Consider the following 19,339-nt stretch of genomic DNA (forward strand, 5'->3'; position numbering starts at 1 on the left):
GGCCTTCTGAGAAGCAGATGTTAATATATGCTAGAGAAAAGATGTGCCTGTGAGGAAAAAGCTGGAGGAGGCAAGAAGAACTGACAAGTAGCAGTGCAGGTCTGACCTCTTTACAGGAGAGAAGAAAAGAAGGATTGGATGGAAAAATCATAAACCAAGCTGCAGTTTGAAGAAAGTTAAACCAATGGGAAAAGGCAACAGGGATCATCAAGCCAAAGTCTCCCATCAGAAAAGCCCTGTCTTTTGCTAAGAAATCTTTTGAAACATACTCTCTGCAAAGAATTTCTGTATGAAAACACAACTGTGCGAAATCTTAGGCACAAGTGGCATGACATGTCATGCTGGAGTAATCGATGGTGAGTTGACTGGTTCTTTTTCTCTCAATTGTCTTCTACCAGTTGCCTTTGTAAGCTCTCCAGACATTCCTTAACATTATTGTAACCATAAAACTTGTCCAAATGAGAACAACGTGGAACAAAACTAAAAATCATTTGGGAAAAAACAAGGGGGGGGGCAGGTTTGCTGGTCTGATAGAGCCTGGTGGAACTCTGAAACTATGGCCCCTAGCTGCCCTTCAGATCTGGAATCAAATGCACATCTGTGGCTTCTAGCCAAACTAAAGACAGGCATATGAGTTGAACATTTACCTGAGTTAGATACATTCCTTGGAGAGAACAATCATGGGAGAAAGAAGGGCTGTTTATATGCAGGGATATAGCTCAGGGGGCAGGAGTGCATGGAGGGAGGGACACAGGGAAGAGGTAACTATTGGGAGGAAGTGGGAGGGGAGCTGTTGCATTGTGGTAAATTGTAGTCAATGTCATGAGACAAAATGTATGTGAACTGCTGTATGGAAACTGAATTTGCTCCCAAATCATAATTAAAAAAAACAAAAAACAAAAAACTTGTCCAAACAAATGAGGATCCTTGTAGCACAGCAGCCATCATGCTTCCAATAGTACTTGCAATTGCAGATCCCATGGCAAGAAGGACACATCCAATCTAGATCCAGCAGACCAGATCTCACGTCCTCCCTGTAGTGGTTCCACAGGCATGGTTCACAGTACTGTCCACACTATCTTGGTGTCAGTGGTCTTCTACTGATACTGATGGCAAGTGTTGCCCAGAACTTTATCACAGATTTTATCTCAGACAGTCATGGCCACATTTTCTAAGTCCTCTTCAGTGATGTCCTCCTCTGGCCAAAGAAACATGGGGAAGTTGTCTATAGTCTATACACCTGATATTGCCCCCATCTAATCATCTTCCTTTTTCTGAAACTATAAAACTCTTGCAAATTTTGTGGCTGAGACAGTGAAGTTCTCCATGACAAACTTCTCCAAAGGCCATGCACTCTCGGTAGGGTACATGCAGTGCAGGATCTATCACTTCAAGAAGGCCTACTGCCCAGGTTTCTTTTTTAAGCTAAGTTTGGGGTTCATACTGGGAAATAATCCAGCATAGAATTCAATTCTGCCAGTCAGTAATTGAGCAATCATGGCTTTGTTCTCCTTGATGTTCATGGTCTTTTCCAGCAGGGCATCTGAGCTTTCCTGGGCCTCATCCCTAGAGTCAGACTCAGAGGCAGAATCTGCCTCTGCTTCCTGTCTGTAGCTCTTCTGTCTTCCAAAAACTGTCTTATTGTCCTGTAAGCATGAGCTACAATGCGTTGGCTCAGAGGAACTGTTTTTCTTATCTGATTTGGCAATTTATTGGGGGAAAACTGAAAGGCTACTTGAATACCAATACTGCTTCTTCAAAGCCTGCTTCTTCTCATAGGAACAAACCCACCTTCATATCTCTGCCATGCTCAGTCATTGGCTGAGAACAGCCTGAGGAAACTGTGACCTCAGCACCAATGCAGTAGCAGATTCAGAGCATAGCAGTTGGGGCTGTCAGTCAATTGCGATCCCTGTGGAAGGAGAGGCACAATAGACTGAGGCTTCCAGTGGCCAGTCCCCTGCCTCTGAGAAGCCCATCCCAGAAGCCTTTGCCACCAATAACATCCTTTCTGCCTCCAGTCAAGCAAGGCAGCCTGAATTCCCTACCATTAGGCACCACCTATCAATGCCAGACATGGGGCAGGCACATTGGTGAATTACCTCTAGCCATAAATTGACTTCCAAGGGCGTTGGAGGAAAAACTCTAAGGAAATGGTCAGGGGCTTCCTCCTCCAGAGATAGTAGCTCTTGGGTCTGAATTCTCCATTTTCATGTTTCTTCTGGGACACTTTTCCTGTCAGGCCTTCTGTAATACAGTCCAAACCAACTTACCATGATGAGGTAATAGCAGGGTCATGATCAACTAGTTACAGGACAAACCAGTAACTCAGTAGGCCTTGGCACCAGTTACTTCAAGCTTTGACCAGCCCAGTCTCTCTCCAGAGGAGGATTCAGCAGCTTTTCATGGGTCACTGTGAGGATTAAACAGGAGAAGGCAGATGAAAGCAATCAACTGAGAGCCTGGCTCCCCACAGACCCTCCTGCAAAGTGGCCTTCCTCCCTGCTTCTCTCACTCCTCTGATCTTGTGCTCGTCAGCAGACGTGCCAGCTCTGATGCCACTGTAATTTGCTGGTTACATAATGTGTGTTCTCACTGGGTGGCAAATCTCACTCACTGGAGAGGTTCCATATTAATAATCTATTATTCATGGCATCTACAGTCTTTCTCACAGACAACATCAATAAGAAGGGAAAGAGAGGGAAAGAGTATCCTTGGGAAGGCTCAGAGAGTCAGACAGACCATAGATGGGAGGCTGCTGACCTGACAGAGCCCTTCAGGGTGTCTATGATGAGCCTTTTTTCTTTGCTTCCTGGTCAAGGTTATCAGCAGAAGAAACAGAGAAGGAAGCAGCTCCTGAAGCCTGAGGATGGGCCTATACAAGACCAAGCTGAGTCTCTCAGGTCTCCCTAAGCACTGACATCACTCCAACTCTCTAATATAAAGCCCTTTCTTAGACACTAAGATGAAGCTGAGGGACAAGAGATGTAGAGAAGGGAAGAGAACACAAGTAGCTCTCAGTTTGAAGGGGGCCTATGCAATCCCTGCCCTTAGGGACCCCCAATTTGAGAGGGGAAACTGCCCTGCCTTCATGAAGCTCCTAGTCTGAAGGAAGAAACACAGATCTCCCCAGACTCATTTTTCTGTGTGTAACAGAGAGGAGATTTCTATTAATCTTGATAAACTAGAAGGCAAGGATGAAAAAGTGTAAGACAACTAGGCTATCCCTTGTGTTTGGGGTGGTGGAGGATATTAAGGACTAATTTGCTTCACATACTGAAAATTGATGCTATAGTTCCAGTGTGTGACAAATATAACAATCATTCATTTAGCTCTGATCCTTCCTAAAATTCTAAAATATAAACAATAGAATAAAAATGGTACAAATAAGATATGGATAAAAGCAATTTTAAGGAAACAGAGACAGACTGCAGATGAAAATTAAAAATAAAACTTGAATAAAGACATCACATTTATGAAACAAGAACAGTAAGCTACAGAAGAGAAACATTCAGAAAACCAGAATGAACATTTAGAAATTAAAATTTGATGGCCAAAATTTAAATATTCAATAGCAGGAGTAGAATTTAAAAGTTGTGGACTTTTTTTTCAAAATAGAGAAAAAAGAAAAAGAGAAGGAAAATAGGAGAGAAAAATTAAGACAATTAGACAATCAACCCAGGAAGATGGCATTCCAGAGAAAAACAGAGAAAGTGCTGGGGAGGACATTAACAAAGCAACATATCAGAAAAGTTCCTAGAAATAAAGAACATTAGTCCTCAAACTGAAAGAGATTTGTACAAGAATAACCCACTGCTGTCAAGGTGGATCCGACTCATAGCAACCCCTCCTTGGGTTTCTGAGGCACTATCACTACGGAAGTAGATTGCCCAACCTTCTTTCCAAGGAGTGGCTGGTGGGTTTGAACCGCCAGCCTTCTGGTTAGCAAATGCCTTAGGATAATTATTTGAAAAAAAAAAAAAAAACCCACGTTAAGACACATCATTGTGACATTTGAAGACCCAGAGATATAAAGAAGATCTTAACAGCTTTCAGAGTGGAAAAAACAAGTTTCATGGAAGTTTGAGACATCAGTATGGCATCTAACTTCTTAATATCAACATGGAAAGCTAGAGGAAAAATGGAACTCTGCCTTCCAAACTCTGGGGTAAAACCTTTTACAACCTAGCATTGTATAACCATATAAATTATCAATTGAATGAGAAAGCATTCAAAACATATTTCAGTTACGAAACATTCCACAATTTTTACTTTCCCTCCACCCTTACCTAAGAAGCTAATGAAAGATTTACTCCATCAAATCAAGGGAGTAATTAAAAAAAAAAAAAAAATCACAAGATTCAGGAGAAAGGGAACCCCATACTAGAGAAAGGTGGAAAGAATTTCTAGGAATTGATGAAAGTGTCATCTCAGGACTGTAGCTGCAGGAGTAGAGAGCAATCATACAGAATGGAGCAAGAGGACAGAGGACTCCTAGAGTGATGTTTCCCACTGGGCAGAGGGAGGACAGATTACCATATTGCAAAGGGTATACAATTGTGTTGGAGCTATAGATATTGCAGTGCAATGAATTACTTAATATGACCTTTCTAGCATAGTCCTCCATTTTGTGAAGTATTGTAAAGCCTAGCTTCTATGCCTGTGGTATGCCAGAAGAACAAACAAATCTGTCTTGGAAGAAGTACAGCTGGAATGCTCCTTAGGACCAAGCATAGTCAGAACTCATCTCACATACTTTGATCATGTTGTCCAAAGGGACCATTCCCTGGAGAAAGATATCCTGTTTGGTAAAGTGGAGGGTCAGAGAAAGAGGTGAAGACCCTCATTGAGATGGATTGACACAGTGGCTGTGACAATGGGCTCAAGTACAACAAAAATTGTGAGGATAGTATTTTTCCTTCAGTCATACACAGAATAGCTATGAATCAGAGCCAACTCAATGGCACCTAACAACAACAATGCCTGTGGTTATGGTCCATTTTGGAGTGAGTTGTCTGTTGTGTTAATGAGGCAGGATTAGGTTGGGATGTGTCTTGAGTCCCATCTTACTAGAGGATGTGACTCAAGTCACCACACTTCATTTCCTTGAGGGTATATATATGAATGATATGAATGCTCCAACAAAGTCCATGCTCTTGCTCTGGATCCTGTATCTGATTCATCATCAACTCACCCCTAATTCTTGGGGATTGAGACAGGAGCTAGGCATTGACCTACTGATTTAGGTTCTTTAGCCCCTACAATTGCTTAAATTAGGAGAATCTTCCAGACCTACAACTGACCCATGGATTTGGGACTTGTAAGCATTTCATTAGCAGTTCATGAGTTCTGTGAGATGTTACAGAGAAATATGGAACCCTAAGACAAGAGGGAGAGTACTGAGGAGAGGAGGAAGAGTTGATGCTAGAGATGATGGAGTGGTACAACAGTTTGGAAAAATTGAACAATTAGGATATCATTAACCTCTATCTCATAGGAACTAGCCTTGTGCTGACTCTTGTAAAAGAAATTATTCAAGCAAATATATAGAAAGCCAAGCCAAACATGAACAAATAAACAAACAAATATATAAAACAGATGCAATTATTAGTTCTAAAAAACTAAAAGTAGTCCAAGAAAGAAAATATTATTACACATGTTGTTATTAAGTGCCATCAACTTGGTTCCAATTCACAGCAACCCTACATACAACAAAACAAAACACTTCCCACTCCTGTGCCATCCTCACAATCATCACTATGTTTAGAACCATTGTTGCAGCCACTATGTCAACCCATCTTCTTGAGGGTCTTCCCCTTTTTCTCTGACCCTCTACTTTACCAAGCATGATGTCTTTCTTCATGGACTGGTCCCTCCTGATAACATGTCAAAAGACGAAGTCTCATCATCCTCTCTTCTAAGAAGCTTCCTGGCTGTACTTCTTCCAAACAGATTTCTTTGTTCTTCTGGCACTCCATGGTATTTTTAATGTTCTTTTCCAACAGTATAATTCAAAGGCATCAATTTTTTGGCCTTCCTTATTCATCGTCCAGCTTTCACATGCATAGGAGGTGATAGAAAATACCATGGCTTGAATTGGGTGCACCTTAGTCCTCAAAGTGACACCTTTACTCTTTAACACTTTAAAGAGGTCTTTTGCAGCAGATTGTCCCAATGCAATATGTCATTTGATTTCTTGACTGCTGCTTCCATGAGTGCTGATTGTGGATCCAAGTCAAACGAAATCATACAGAGCTATTTTCTAAATAGCATTTATATCATCAAAAATGTCAATGTAAACATTAAATATTTATATTTAACCATAAATTGTGATACAACTATACTGGGAATCTGGGGGGAGTATGATTATGTTTTTTGGGGTGCAATAGATGACTAATCTAAGAATGCTAAACACTCAAGCTCCATAGTAGGAAATCAATAGATAATGTCTCAAAGTAAAAAATCAAGAAAGAACAGTAACATGGACCTAAATGCCAGAGGAGATAGCTGAAAGAGTTGAAGGGTTATCACACAGGAGATGGATTCCGAATGGGAGAGATGAACTGGACATTGTTCTTTTACATTATGAACTTGGTAATGACGTGTGTGTGTGTGTGTATGTAAATGTGGATAAAAATAAAAATTAATATATTGGTTAATAAAATGAGGATGCTGTCAAATCTATGATATTTGAAATGACCAATGTGTTGACCCAATCCATAGTTAAAACATCAAAGTGGCTTCACAGGAAAGGGACTATCCTGGAGCCTGTTGCCACAGTCCTGGTTACATATAATGGGAATTCTGCCCAAATATGTACTAGGTGGGTGGTGCAGGACAGGGTCCAGAAAGGCTAACTCCAGATGAAAAGGATCAGCCACAGAAATGCTTAAAGTGGACAGTCCACTCAATCAAGTCCAAACTCCTGCTTTTCAAAGCCTTTAATATCATCACAAATATGTCACTTTGCTTATGTCCAACCTTTACAGTTTTCAAAGCTCTTTCACATACGTTATGTGACATGTCAGTCTGTACTCCATCAGTTCAATAATACTTTTCTCCTACTACAGAAGGCAAAAATAGAGCTTGATAAAGAAAGCAGTTTACTCAAGATTACATCATTAAGGGATGAAGATGGACACCTCAGTGGTACTCAACCCTAGTGATACTTTGAAATCTACTGGGCAGCTAAGAAAATACTTGTGGTCAGAACCAACCCAAGTGAACTTAAATCTTTGTGGTGTTTATTTAATGTTTCCCCAGGTAATTCTGATGTACCCTACCAGGCCACCTCTGATCCAATCTTAACTAATTCAACACCATGTCTCACTACTCAATACATATCCTTCTGTGGATGTCAGGGAAGACTAGCTAATCTGCAATAAAAAGTACCACTAATATTTGATGGGTTTAATATCATTATCACAAAAGATGTTTCAAGGTCTGTCCTGAAGTACAATGTTGTCAGTGATAGGATAATATCCATACACCTACAAGGAAGACCAGTTAATATGACTATTATTCAAATTTATGCACTGACCACCAAAGCAAAAGATAAGGAAATTGAAGATTTTTATCAAGTTCTGCAGTCTGAAATTGACCAAACATGCAATCGAGATGTGTTGCTTATCACTGGTGATTGGAATGAAAAAGTTGGAAACAAAGAATCACCAGTAGTTGGAAATTTTGGCCTTGGTGACAGAAATAACACTGAAGGCTGCATGATAAAATTTTGCAAGACCATCGACTTATTCATTGCAAATACTTTTTCTCAACAACACAAACGGCAGCTATATATGTGAACTTCACAAGATTGAGTACGCAGGAATCAGATTGACTACTTCTGTGGCAAGAGGCAATGCTCAACTGCTCATATCCAAGTTCAACTCGAAGTTGAAGACAATTAAAACAAGTCCCTGAGAGCCAAAATATGATCTTGAATATATCCCTCCTGAATTTAAGACCATCTAAAGAAAAGATTTGATGCATTGAACACCAGTGACTGAAAACCAGAAGAATTATGGGATGACATCAAGAACATTGTCCATGAAGAAAGCAAGAGGTCATTAAAAATATGAGAAAGAAAGAAAAGACCAAAATGGATGTCAGAAGAGACTCTGAAACTTGCCCTTGAGTGGAAAGTAGTAAAGCAAATGGAAGAAATGACAAGATAAAAGAGCTGAACAGAAGATTTCAAAGAGAAGCTCAAGCAGACAAAGCCAATTACTATAATGAAATGTGCAAAGACCCGGAGTTAAAAAACCAAAAGGGATGAACACACTCGGCATTTCTCAAGCTGAAAGAACTGAGGAAAAAATTTAAGCCTCGAGTTGCAATATTGAAAAATTCTATGGGCAAAATATTGAATGATGCAGGAAACATAAAAAGAAGATGGAAGGAATACACAGAGTTATTGTACCAAAAAGAACTGTTCGATCTTCATCCATTTCAGGAGGTGACAAATGTTCAAGAACCAATGATATTGAGGGAAGAGGTCGAAGCTGCACTGAGGGAATTGGCGAGGAACAAGGCTCCAGGAATTGACGGAATACCCATTGAGACGTTTCAACATACGGATGTCCCACTGGAAGCACTCACTTGGTTATGCCAAGAGATTTGGAAGACAGCTACCTGGACAGCTGACTGGAAGAGAACCTTATTTGTACCCATTGCAAAGAAAGGTGATCCCACAGAACGTGGAAATTATCAAACAATATCCTTAATATCGCATGCAAGTAAGATCTTACTGAAGATAATTCAAAAACAATTGCAGCAGTATATTGACAGAGAACTTCCTGAGGTGCAGGCTGGATTCAGAAGAGGACATGGAAGAAGGGATATCATTGCTGATGTCAGATGGATCTTGGCTCAAGGCAAAGAATACCAGAAAGATGTTTACTTGTGTTTTATTGACTATGCAAAAGCATTTGATTGTGTGGATCATAACAAATTGTGGATAACATTGAGAAGAATGGGAATTCCAGAACACTTAATTGTACTCATGAGTAACCTATACATAGACCAGAGGCTGTCATTCAAATAGAACAAGGGGACACTGCATGGTTTAAAATCCAGAAGGGAGTGTGTCAGGGTTGTATCCTTTCACCATACTTATTCAATCTTTATGCTGAGCAAATAATCCAAGAAGCTGAAATATATGAAGAAGAACATGCCATCAGGATTGGAGGAAGAATCATTAACAACCTGCGATATGCTGATAACACAACTTTGCTTGCTGAAAAGTGAGGATGACTTGAAGTACTTACTGATGAAAATTGAAGAATATAGTCTACAGTATGGATTACATCTCAATAAAGAAAACAAAAATCCTCACAACTGGACCTATAAGCAGCATTACAATAAATGGAGAAAAGATTGAAATTGTCAAAGACTTCACATTACTTGGTTTTACAATCAACTCCAATGGAAACAGCAGTCAGGACATCAGATGACGTATAGCACTGAGAAAATTGGATGCAAAGGACCTCTTTCAAGTGCTGAAGAGCAAAGATGTCTCCTTGAGGACTTAGGTGCGCCTGACACAAGCCATGGTATTTTCAGTCACCTCATATGCATGTGAGAACTGGACAATGAATAAGGAAGACCGAAAAAGAGTTAATACTTTTGAGCTGTGATGTTGGCGAAGAATGCTGAAAGTACTGTGGACTGCTAAAAGAATTAACAGGTCTGTCCTGGAGGAAGTGCAGCCAGAATGCTCCTTGGAGGCGAGAGTGGCCAGACTTCATTTCACATACTTTGGTCATGTTGTCAGAAGGGACCATTCCCTGGAGCAGGATGTCATGCTTGGTAAGGTGGAGGGTCAATGAAAGAGGGGAAGGCCCACAACGAGGTGGATTGACACAGTGTAGCAAGAATTGTGGAGCTGGCTCAGGACCAGGCGGTGTTTCATTCTGCTGTACATAGGGTCACTATGAGTTGGAAATGACTCAGTGGCACTTATCAACAACAACAATATGAGAAAAATTTACTTATCTCTCACACAGAGTCCACTGTGGTTTCAGACAATTCTTCAGTGCAGCTATCCTTCAAATGATAGTTCAATGTCCTAGGCTCCTTTAATCTAGGACTCTGCTATCTCAACACATGCTTCCATGGTTGCCATGGCAGCAGAAAAAAAAAAACAAAACACTGAAGATTCTTGCATCATCAATTAAATGTGTTAGTATTTAAAAATAATATGCATCACTTCCACTTGCAACCCATTGGCCAAAATTGGTCATGTGAACTCCATACCATATAACAGCAAATACAAGTTGGAGGAAGAAATACTCTCATGTGTCTCAAAACAGAGAAAAACCAGACATGGGTAAGCACTAGCCACACCTACCACATTCTTCATGCCAACGTTGCTGTGCTTGCTGTTCCCCACTTGGCAATCCCCTGTCTCTCCATTCTCCTTATCCTTCCTACCCTTCAAGGTGTGGCTGAACCCATCACCTGTTTGTCACTTCTTTTTGGAGAGGTTCTCTTGGCCTGGCCACCAACCATTCTCATCATCTGTAGGATGCATTTTGGTGCTGACATTTCATTAAGCACTTTTCAGTCTTCATATGTTCTCTGTTGCAAATAATTTAATCTCCTGGACTTTGGACAAAGTAATAAAATGAATTATTCTTCTGGTCAACAGAGGAGAGTTTATCAGAAAAATGGAAGGGATGGAATCTTTGAGAGTAACCCCTTGACTTTTGAGCATTTGTGTATTGCCAAGGAGGGGAGCTAGAGAGACAAGTGAATCCTGAGACTTTGGGAGGCAATTTTGTCTTCAAAAGCTCCTCGTCCTGAGAAAAAAATACCCAGTACCATCAAGTCAATTCTGACTCATAGTGACCCCCATAGGATTTCCAAGGCTGTAAATCTTTACAGAAGTAGGTTGTCTCATCTTCCTTCCACAGAGCAGTTGGGGGTTTTGAACCACCAACCTTCTGGTTAGCCAAATGCCTTAACCACTGCTCCACCAGAGCTCCTTAAAAAGTAAACACCAGTTAAGAAATTTAGGCTTGTGGACAGGGGAAGGCTGACTGTAAAACTGCTAATTATCTTAAAAAGGGAATAGGAAATACGGAGGGAGAGCATAGATTTCAGAGGAAGAAGAAGAGTCAGGAATAAGAGGAGGATTTGGAATATGTGGCTAATTGCTTCCATGTACAACTGCCTCCTTTGCCATGAGACCAGAAGAACTGGATGGTGCCTGAGAACATTACAGAACATTTTAGTCAGATTCTATAGAAGACTCCTGATCAAAAAGAGGAAAATGCAGAACAGAATTTCAAATTCTAGAAAACTTAAGACTTTATGAAGCCATGGAGGCTAAATGAACCTCAAGAACTGTTGCCCTGAGATAATCTTTAAATTTTAAGTAAAAAATATCCTCTTAAGTCTTCTTAAAACCAAGTAATAGTTTAGCTTAACTAGTAAAAAAAAATATGTCTGGCTTGAGCATTATGCTATTTTAAGAACTATCTATATATGGGATCAAATGGACAACAGCAACTCAAAAGATTACATAGAAACTTTAGGGGGCAGTGAGGTTATGTTAATGTGGGAGGAACAATTCAGAAAAGGAAGGTGAGAAAAATTGCCTAACTCAAAGAATTTAATCAATGTCACTGAAATTGTACATGGAGAAACTGTTGAATTAGTGTATGTTTTGCTGAGTATATTCTCAATAAAAGCAACAAGAACAGAATGGGAAAAAAAAAAGGCATAGGTTGCATGGGAAGCCCACCAATGAACTCAAGACTTAAAAGGCCATGTACAAAAGATCAGAAGTGAAGGGCGTAACCTCTGAGCTCTAATTTCATCCTGAACAGATCCAGTCCCTGTGTTTTCCACACACCATCAGAACTTTCTCCTGACATGCCCATTCATTTATTTTAACTTAATAAGCATATAAAAGTAAATATGTACCAGGCACCATTCCATGTGCTTTATGAATATTAAGTCATTTAATCTTACCACAACCCTCTTGACTTATGAGGAAACTGAGGTTAAGTAACTTGCCCAAGATTATCACTCATGAGAGGCAGAGCTACTAGCTTCTACACAATAGGGGCATACCTTTATATTCCAAGCAACTAACAATAGTAAGCTCACAGGAGGCTTTCTAAATGAATGAATGTTCTCTTCTTTTCCTCTGAAGCCAACCTGCCTGGGTTCAAATCCCAGGCAAGTTATTCACCTCTCTGTACCTCAGTTTTCTCATCTGTGAAATGGAGCTAATAATAGAAACTACCTCACAGGGTTGTTGTGAGGATTAAGAAAATTAAAGAAGTTAATGTATGTAAAGAATTTATTGCAATGCCTGGCACAGAGGAAGCACTCAATCAGATGTTAGTCATTATTATTTCATGTTCTATATCTTAGCTCATCAATCAAACTGCAACCTCCTCTAAATCTACATTAACGATTTCTTTTCATTCCTGACTCTGTGTAGAATGTGTGAGGTGCATAATCCTAAATATTTTCCTAAAATAGGAGAAGGTCTTAATTATTACCACATAACAGAACTTAGAAACTGAAAACAAGATACGTTTGTTATCACACAATTTCTGTGAATGATGAGTCTTGGGTCTTCTGCTACATGGTTTCTCACAGGTCTGTTATCAAAGTATAGGCCAGAGCTGTGGTCTCATGTGAAGGGTAACTGGATAGGATCTGCTTCTAAGCTCACTCAGTGGTTGTTGGTAAGAGTCCATTCTCCAGAGCTGTTGAACCAAGTACCTCAGTTCCTTGCTGGCCATTAGTCATTGGCAGCCCTCAACTTCTTGCTGCATTGGCCTGTCCAGTTCACTTCATCACAGCAAGTTCAGGAGAAGAACAGGAAGGGAGAGAGAACTAGCAAAATGGAAGTCACAGACTTTTGTAATACAATCATGGAAGTACAATACCATCATTTCATTATATTCTATTGGTTATATACAAGTCACTAGGTCTAGCCCACATTCAAGAGGGCATGGACACCAGCATATGAGAATGGAATTGAGGGTGATGTCCATGTCAGAAGCTGCCAACCACAGAACTCAAACATATTTGTTGACTTAAGGGGCAACTTGCTTCAGACAAAAGAGGGCAAGGTGAAGAGGTTAATGTATAGGGTTCCAACTTCATCTCTGCCTCTAGAACAAACTTCTTTAAACCTTCCTGGGGCTTTAGTTTCTATTCTATAAAATGAACAGCCTAGCGAGAAGATACGTAAGGTGCCTTTCCTTATGCACACTAGAATTCTAAAAAAAAAAAAAAAAAAAATCCAAACTCACTGCTATAAGCCATTTCCAATTCATAGTGAATCTTTAGGACAGAATAGAAACACCTCATAGGGTTTCTGATGCTATAAATCTTTCTGGAAGCTGACTGCCTCATCTTTCTCCTGGCTGGTGGGTTCAAACTATTGACCTTTTGGTTAGCAGTACGATGCTTTAACCACCACATCACCAGAGCTAGAACTGTAAGCCCTTGAGTTTACTAGATCTTAATTCAATTAAGCTGATGAAGTTGGATTTCTCTGTACTCTTGAAAAGCTCTCAGATACATGATCACGTAAATCCTTTTCAGACTCCCAGACCAAGGTGAGAGATAGATCAATGCCTCCTTCCCCAACAACCATACTGACCTGCCCCACCCCACCAGCCCTGGTAAAAGAAAAGATGTGGGGCAAGAAGAGCCTTTAGGAAAAGAAAGGTCCCAGTTTTTCCATTTGCCTTCTTCCTACTTCATCGTCCAGAATTGCTCTGGAGGCTAAATCATAGCCCAACACAGCTGGCCAGGCAGGTCAGCATCAAACCCTTGACTAGATGAAAGGCCTTTCGAGGTGTATAATTCAGAGCAGCAAGCCTTGCACAGAGCATGTGATTAGAATAAATGTGTGTCCCTGAGGCTGAACATGGCTCTGCAGCGTGGCGAGCTCCTAGTGCACTCCCCTTGGAATCCTTCTTACCTCTTGTCCCACCATTCGCTCTTTTCCTTCTGACAGCTCAGAAGCCCACTTAGCAGTCCCTCCCTTTTAAACAACACCCTCCTGCCCCTATAAGAAGGAGAGATACAGAGTACAAGAAGTCAGAGGAACAGAGTGGGGCATTAGGAGTTTGCAGAAGCATTGGTGGTTCAGTGCTAGAATCATCACCTCCCATACATGAGACTCAGGCTTGATTCCAGATCAATGTACAACCTGCATATCCACAACTCATCTATCAGTGGAGACTTGCATGTTACTTTGGTGCTGAACAGATTTCAGTGGATGTTCCAGACCAAGATGGACTAGGAAGACAGAGCTAGCAGTCTGCTTCGAAAAACCATCCAGTGAAAACCCTATGGATCACAAAGGTCTGATCCACAAATGATCATGGGGATGGCTCAGGACTGGGTAGGATTTTTGTTGCATGGAGTACCCATGAGTTGAGGACTGATTTGATGGCAGATAATGACAACAAAAGTGCAGCTGGAATGCTCCTTAGAAGTGAGAAGGTAGGCTTCATCAAGCCTACCTTGGTCATGTTGTCAGAAGGGACCAGTCCCTGGAGAAAGATAACATGCTTGGTAAAAGAAAGGGTCAGTGAAAAGAGAAAGACCCTCAACAAGATGAACTGACACAGTGGCTGTAACAGTGGGCTCAAGCATGGCAGAGATTGTGAGGATGGCACAGGATCAGGCAATGTTTTGTTCTGTTGTACAAGGGGTTGCTAGGGGTCAGAGCTGACTTGATGACAGCTGACAAAGACAACAATAGTATGGGATCTGGCCATGTTCCTAACTGGTAGTGTGCACATGAGTGTGTCCCTTTCTCCACTGAGCCTCAGTTTCCTCATTTATTCAATGGCAAGTTTGGAACAGATGACTCTCAAAGTCTCTTCCAGCTCCGAAATCCTGTGGCTTTCACCTTCTCCTGGACTAAGCAAGACAATTTGGACTCACTGGATGAATTAGGATGTGTTTAGCTATAAGTAACAAAACCTCCAAGAAAATGTGACTTCTATACTATGCACATTTATCCTACTTAACCAGAAGTATAGAAATAGGCACTTTTGGGTTTGGGACAGTGGCTCAGCAATGTCATTAATAGCCTTGTGGTAATTAAGTTTGTGTGTCTGTTTGACTGGGCCTGGTTGAGTGACTGGGCAGCTGGATATAGTATTCCCTATGATGAGACTGGTAATCAACTCCATGGTGGAATCTACTGTGAGCAGCTGAGTAGCTGCCGTAGGGATGTGGTCTGCTTCCTGTATATAAGGAGAACCCTTGGTGTACGGTCTCTGGCTATGGCATGCTTGAACCCTGCATGTAGCCGAGTTGTTGTTCAGCAGCCTCTCATGCTCTGCCAACCTTGGGACCTTTAATGGACTTGAATTAATGGCATGCTATGTGGTTTGGTAACATCAGGACTGTGCCTTCTTACTTGTCGACCTTGGGCTTGTCAGCCTCAGCAGCCAGCAGTTGAGTGAAGAAAAGCTTCCAGCTTCAGTGGGCCAGAAGCAGGAGGCAGAGCTGAAGCCAAGGTCGAGGGGCTTTCACCCAGCCTCTAGAGCCTGGCACTTTGAACTCAGACTTAAAGCCTCCAAACTAACAGAATAAATTCCTGTTTGTTCAAGCCATCCCATTAGTGGTATATTCTTGTCAGAGTGGCACTAGGTAACCAGAACATAGCCTATGCTTTCCCATCTTCCTTCACTGCCATACTCAATGGGATATATTTCCCCTTTGGGTCCAAAACTGGCTGCCACAGCTCTCAATGTCACATCCTCACACACTGGGGTCAAACCCAACAAGAAGGCAGTGTGGTCGACTCTCCTCTGTGACACTGTGTTATCATGGAAGAGAGCCTTTTCCAAATATTCTCTCAAGTCTCAGCTGCTAGAACTGAGTCACAAGCCCACAATTCTCACCCATAGGTTGCCATGGCCAACTATGGTTCATCTTGTGGAATTAAGCTCATTGCTTCCAGAACAAAACCAGGATTCTACAAACTAGAAGAGTGGATGACTACTGGGTGATCAAATCTAGTACCCCCATTTCAAATATGAGAAAAATGAGGCCCAGAGAGAGGAAGCATCTTTCTTCAATTTCTTCCACCCACCTCCTCCCTAAATGATGTGCCTCTTCACTGTGTGATTACTCCATGGGTGGACTCCTGCCCACTATTAGTCTATGTGGTGTGATTCTGGTTTATACAGATGAGAGCAAATTGCTTAGTGATGATTGACAGGAAGTAAAGAGAGGGATATTTTCAGAGTCTTCCAGCATTTCAGCTCACACAGGATGTTAAAAGTAGAGCTGCTGGGCCTGGGTACAACTCAGATTGGGTGAGAAATGGGATTTGGAAGGAACTACAGCTTTCTTAGAGGCTGGAGGGGGCTCAGTATAAGCTGACATTGGATTGGGTGTTGAAAACAGGGAGCAGAAAAAGAACAGGACACTACAGGGCGAAGAAACGCTTGGCCAGGCCTCTAGAAGGTGTGTTCTTGGAGTCTTGAGCTCTAATGGAAGATTTCCTCATGAAGATCCTCATAAACAGATATCTAAGAAAAAACAATTCTACTCCCACCGTATCTATTAGAATGTCTCACAGGTACCCTGTACCCACATCAACTTGTTTTTCCCCAAAATGTTTATTCTATGTTTTCTGTCCCAATGGACAATATCTCCATTTGCCCAGCTGTCCAAGTCACCACCATGGGTATCACTTTTAACTCCTCCTCATCCAAATTCCTTGTCCCCACCACCTCTACCTCCTTTCACTGAGACCATCATCCTCACTTGCCAAAATTATACCAGTGGTCCCCTACCTCATCTGCCTTTCTCCCATCTCCCTTCCCTTCCCCAGGCCCCCAATCCTTACCACTGGAGTGGCCAGTCTAAGTGATCTTCTTCTGTAAACTCAGATCCCTTATGACCCTGCTTAAAACCTGACAGTGGCTGCCATGATTTCTGCATTCACATCCCATCCTGCTGACTTGCTTTCAAGGCCCTTCATGACCCTACTCCTGCTTCCTTCTAAAGCCTCCTCCCACTGCATTTCCCCAATCACCCCTAGTCTTCCGCTCCATTCTCCACACTCCATAAAACAACTCTTCCAGGACTTCAAACTGGTTCATTCTGGTCTGACACTCTGCAGAGAATCTGCACCTCCACCCCAGAATTAGCATTGACATTTAATGAGATCCTCCAGTGATTCTGATTCAGTCTATCTGGGGCGGAAATGAACCGGTTTGAAGCCCTGAATTCTCCTCAATTTCTGAAGCAAACATGTTCTCTTTCAGCCTCCAGAACTGGGGGGCAGGAGGAAGAGAAAAGACAGGATATCTCTTCCCTCCCTCTCTGCCTTCTGGGACATCTACAGCCACTTGGCTCCCAGGGCTCTGGCTCCCACAGGATACACCTACTGTGATGCCACCTTACACTGCCCCCTGTAAGGTTGGATGAGGTGACTCCTAAAGTCCCTTCTAGCTCTAAAGTCCTGTGTTTCTCATATTCTTCTGAACTGAGAAGGGAAATTAGAAGTCACTAGATAGGTTAGTAATGAAGCTCTGGTGGAGTAATGGTTAAGGCATTTGGCTGTTAAACAAAAGGTTCATGGTTTGAACCCACCAATCACTCCATGGAAGAAAGGTGAAGCAGTCTGCTTCTGTAAAGATTTACAGCCTTGGAAACACAATGGGGGCTTCTATGAGTTGGAATTGACTTGATGGCAGTGAGTTTTTTAAGTTTTGGTAGATGGGTTAGTGAGTAAGACATTTGGTTGATAATCAGAAGGTTGGTGGTTCAAACCTACCACAAGCTCAATGGGAAGAAGATGAGCCAATCTACTTCCACAAAGAGGTACAACCTTGGAAACCCAATGGGGGTCACTATGAGTAGGTTTTTAGATGGCTTAAGATGTTGCCTCTCTAGCATAGAAGTGGTAACTGCTTCCTCCAAACCAAACCAAAGTCACTGTCATCAAGTCAATTCTGACTCATAGCAACCCCTTTGGGTTTCCAAGGCAGTAAATCTTCATAGAAGTAGATTGTCCAATCTTCCTTCTGCAGAGTGGCTGGTGGGTTTGAACTGCCAACGTTCTGGTTATCAGTCAAATGCCTTAGGCACTATGCCACCAAACCAAAAAAAAAAAAAAAAAAACCTCACTGCTGTGGAGTCAGACCCGACTCATAGCAACCCCTCCTTGGGTTTCCGAGGCAGTATTTCTATGGAAGTAGATTGCCCAATCTTCCTTCTGAGGAGTGGCTGGTGGGTTTGAACCATCAGACTTCTGATTAGCAGTCAAATGCCTTAGGTACTATGCCACCAGAGCTCCCACTATGCCACCAGAGCTCCCTAACTGCTTCCTGCTGTTGCTAATTTCCATGGCCTTTTCTTCACCTGTTAACCAATTTCCTACATTAAATCCCTTCAGTCACTAGGTTTCTGTTTTCCTGATTTCACCCAATTGACATGTTGTTGTTGTTATGTGCCGTCGAGTCGGCCCCGACTCATAGACCTTTCCTATAGCACAACTTAGTACCATCTTATGTTTATGCAAATAACAAGCACATTATACATTTTTTTTTTTTTTTTTCACTCTCCTCAATACTTTTATAAGCATTTTTTTTTTTTTTTTTTTTTTGCAAACCATGCAACCTCTCACATGTTAATTTCCTATGCACACTATGCAGGTTATATGTGTGTTTACATTATTTACATGGGCATATTATATGCTAAAAATATGGTTTTCATACTGAATGTTGGCAGTTGGTTTACTTGTATCTGTTTCCCTCTAGTCTGAGTGCTCCATGAGGGTGAAGGACTATGCCTGCTGGTTTGTGATTGTACCCCTAAAACAGTGCCTAGACACAGTAAGTATCCAGTTAACACTTGGGTGAGCTAATAAATGAATGAACGAATGAACTGTTCATAGTCAAGTTTCTTGCTCATCTCTCTTTCCAACTGCCCCATTAAGTCCATTTTCTCCTTCTCAATCTTCCATCCTGCCTACACCTCATAGCTTTCCTCTTTTTTTTTTTTTTTTTTTTACTTTGTTATGTAGGTGGATGCATTATGAGGTAAAGTATTCAAAGATTTGTGTCCACGCAGGGCTTCCCATTTCTATGGTACATCTCCTCGGTAGGGGCCTGAGCCACTGTTGTTGACTAGAGAAGACAGAGAAGTTGAAAGATACAAGGAACCCACACTAACTAAGCTGGGTGATGGAGCTCTGGCCGTGGTTCCTGCAGGGAACTTCCCCATGTGGTCATGGGTGTGGATCTGGGTACAGCATCATGATGAGGAAGACCCTGAGTTATCCCCCCTTCCCAGTGTCTAGCCCTGCAGCCTAGCTTTTTGGGGTAGGAGT

The 19,339-nt window shown here is 41.7% G+C and overlaps 1 pseudogene; it reads right to left on the reverse strand.

The window, feature by feature from the left end:
- Positions 1–380: 380 nt before the first annotated feature.
- On the reverse strand, positions 381–1,777 carry LOC103195834 (annotated as a pseudogene).
- Positions 1,778–19,339: the final 17,562 nt, after the last annotated feature.

The sequence above is a fragment of the Orycteropus afer genome, unplaced genomic scaffold (assembly GCF_000298275.1).
Source record: "Orycteropus afer afer isolate SDZICR_OR568_19922 unplaced genomic scaffold, OryAfe1.0 scaffold00059, whole genome shotgun sequence".
NCBI classification, from domain to species: Eukaryota; Metazoa; Chordata; class Mammalia; order Tubulidentata; family Orycteropodidae; genus Orycteropus; species Orycteropus afer.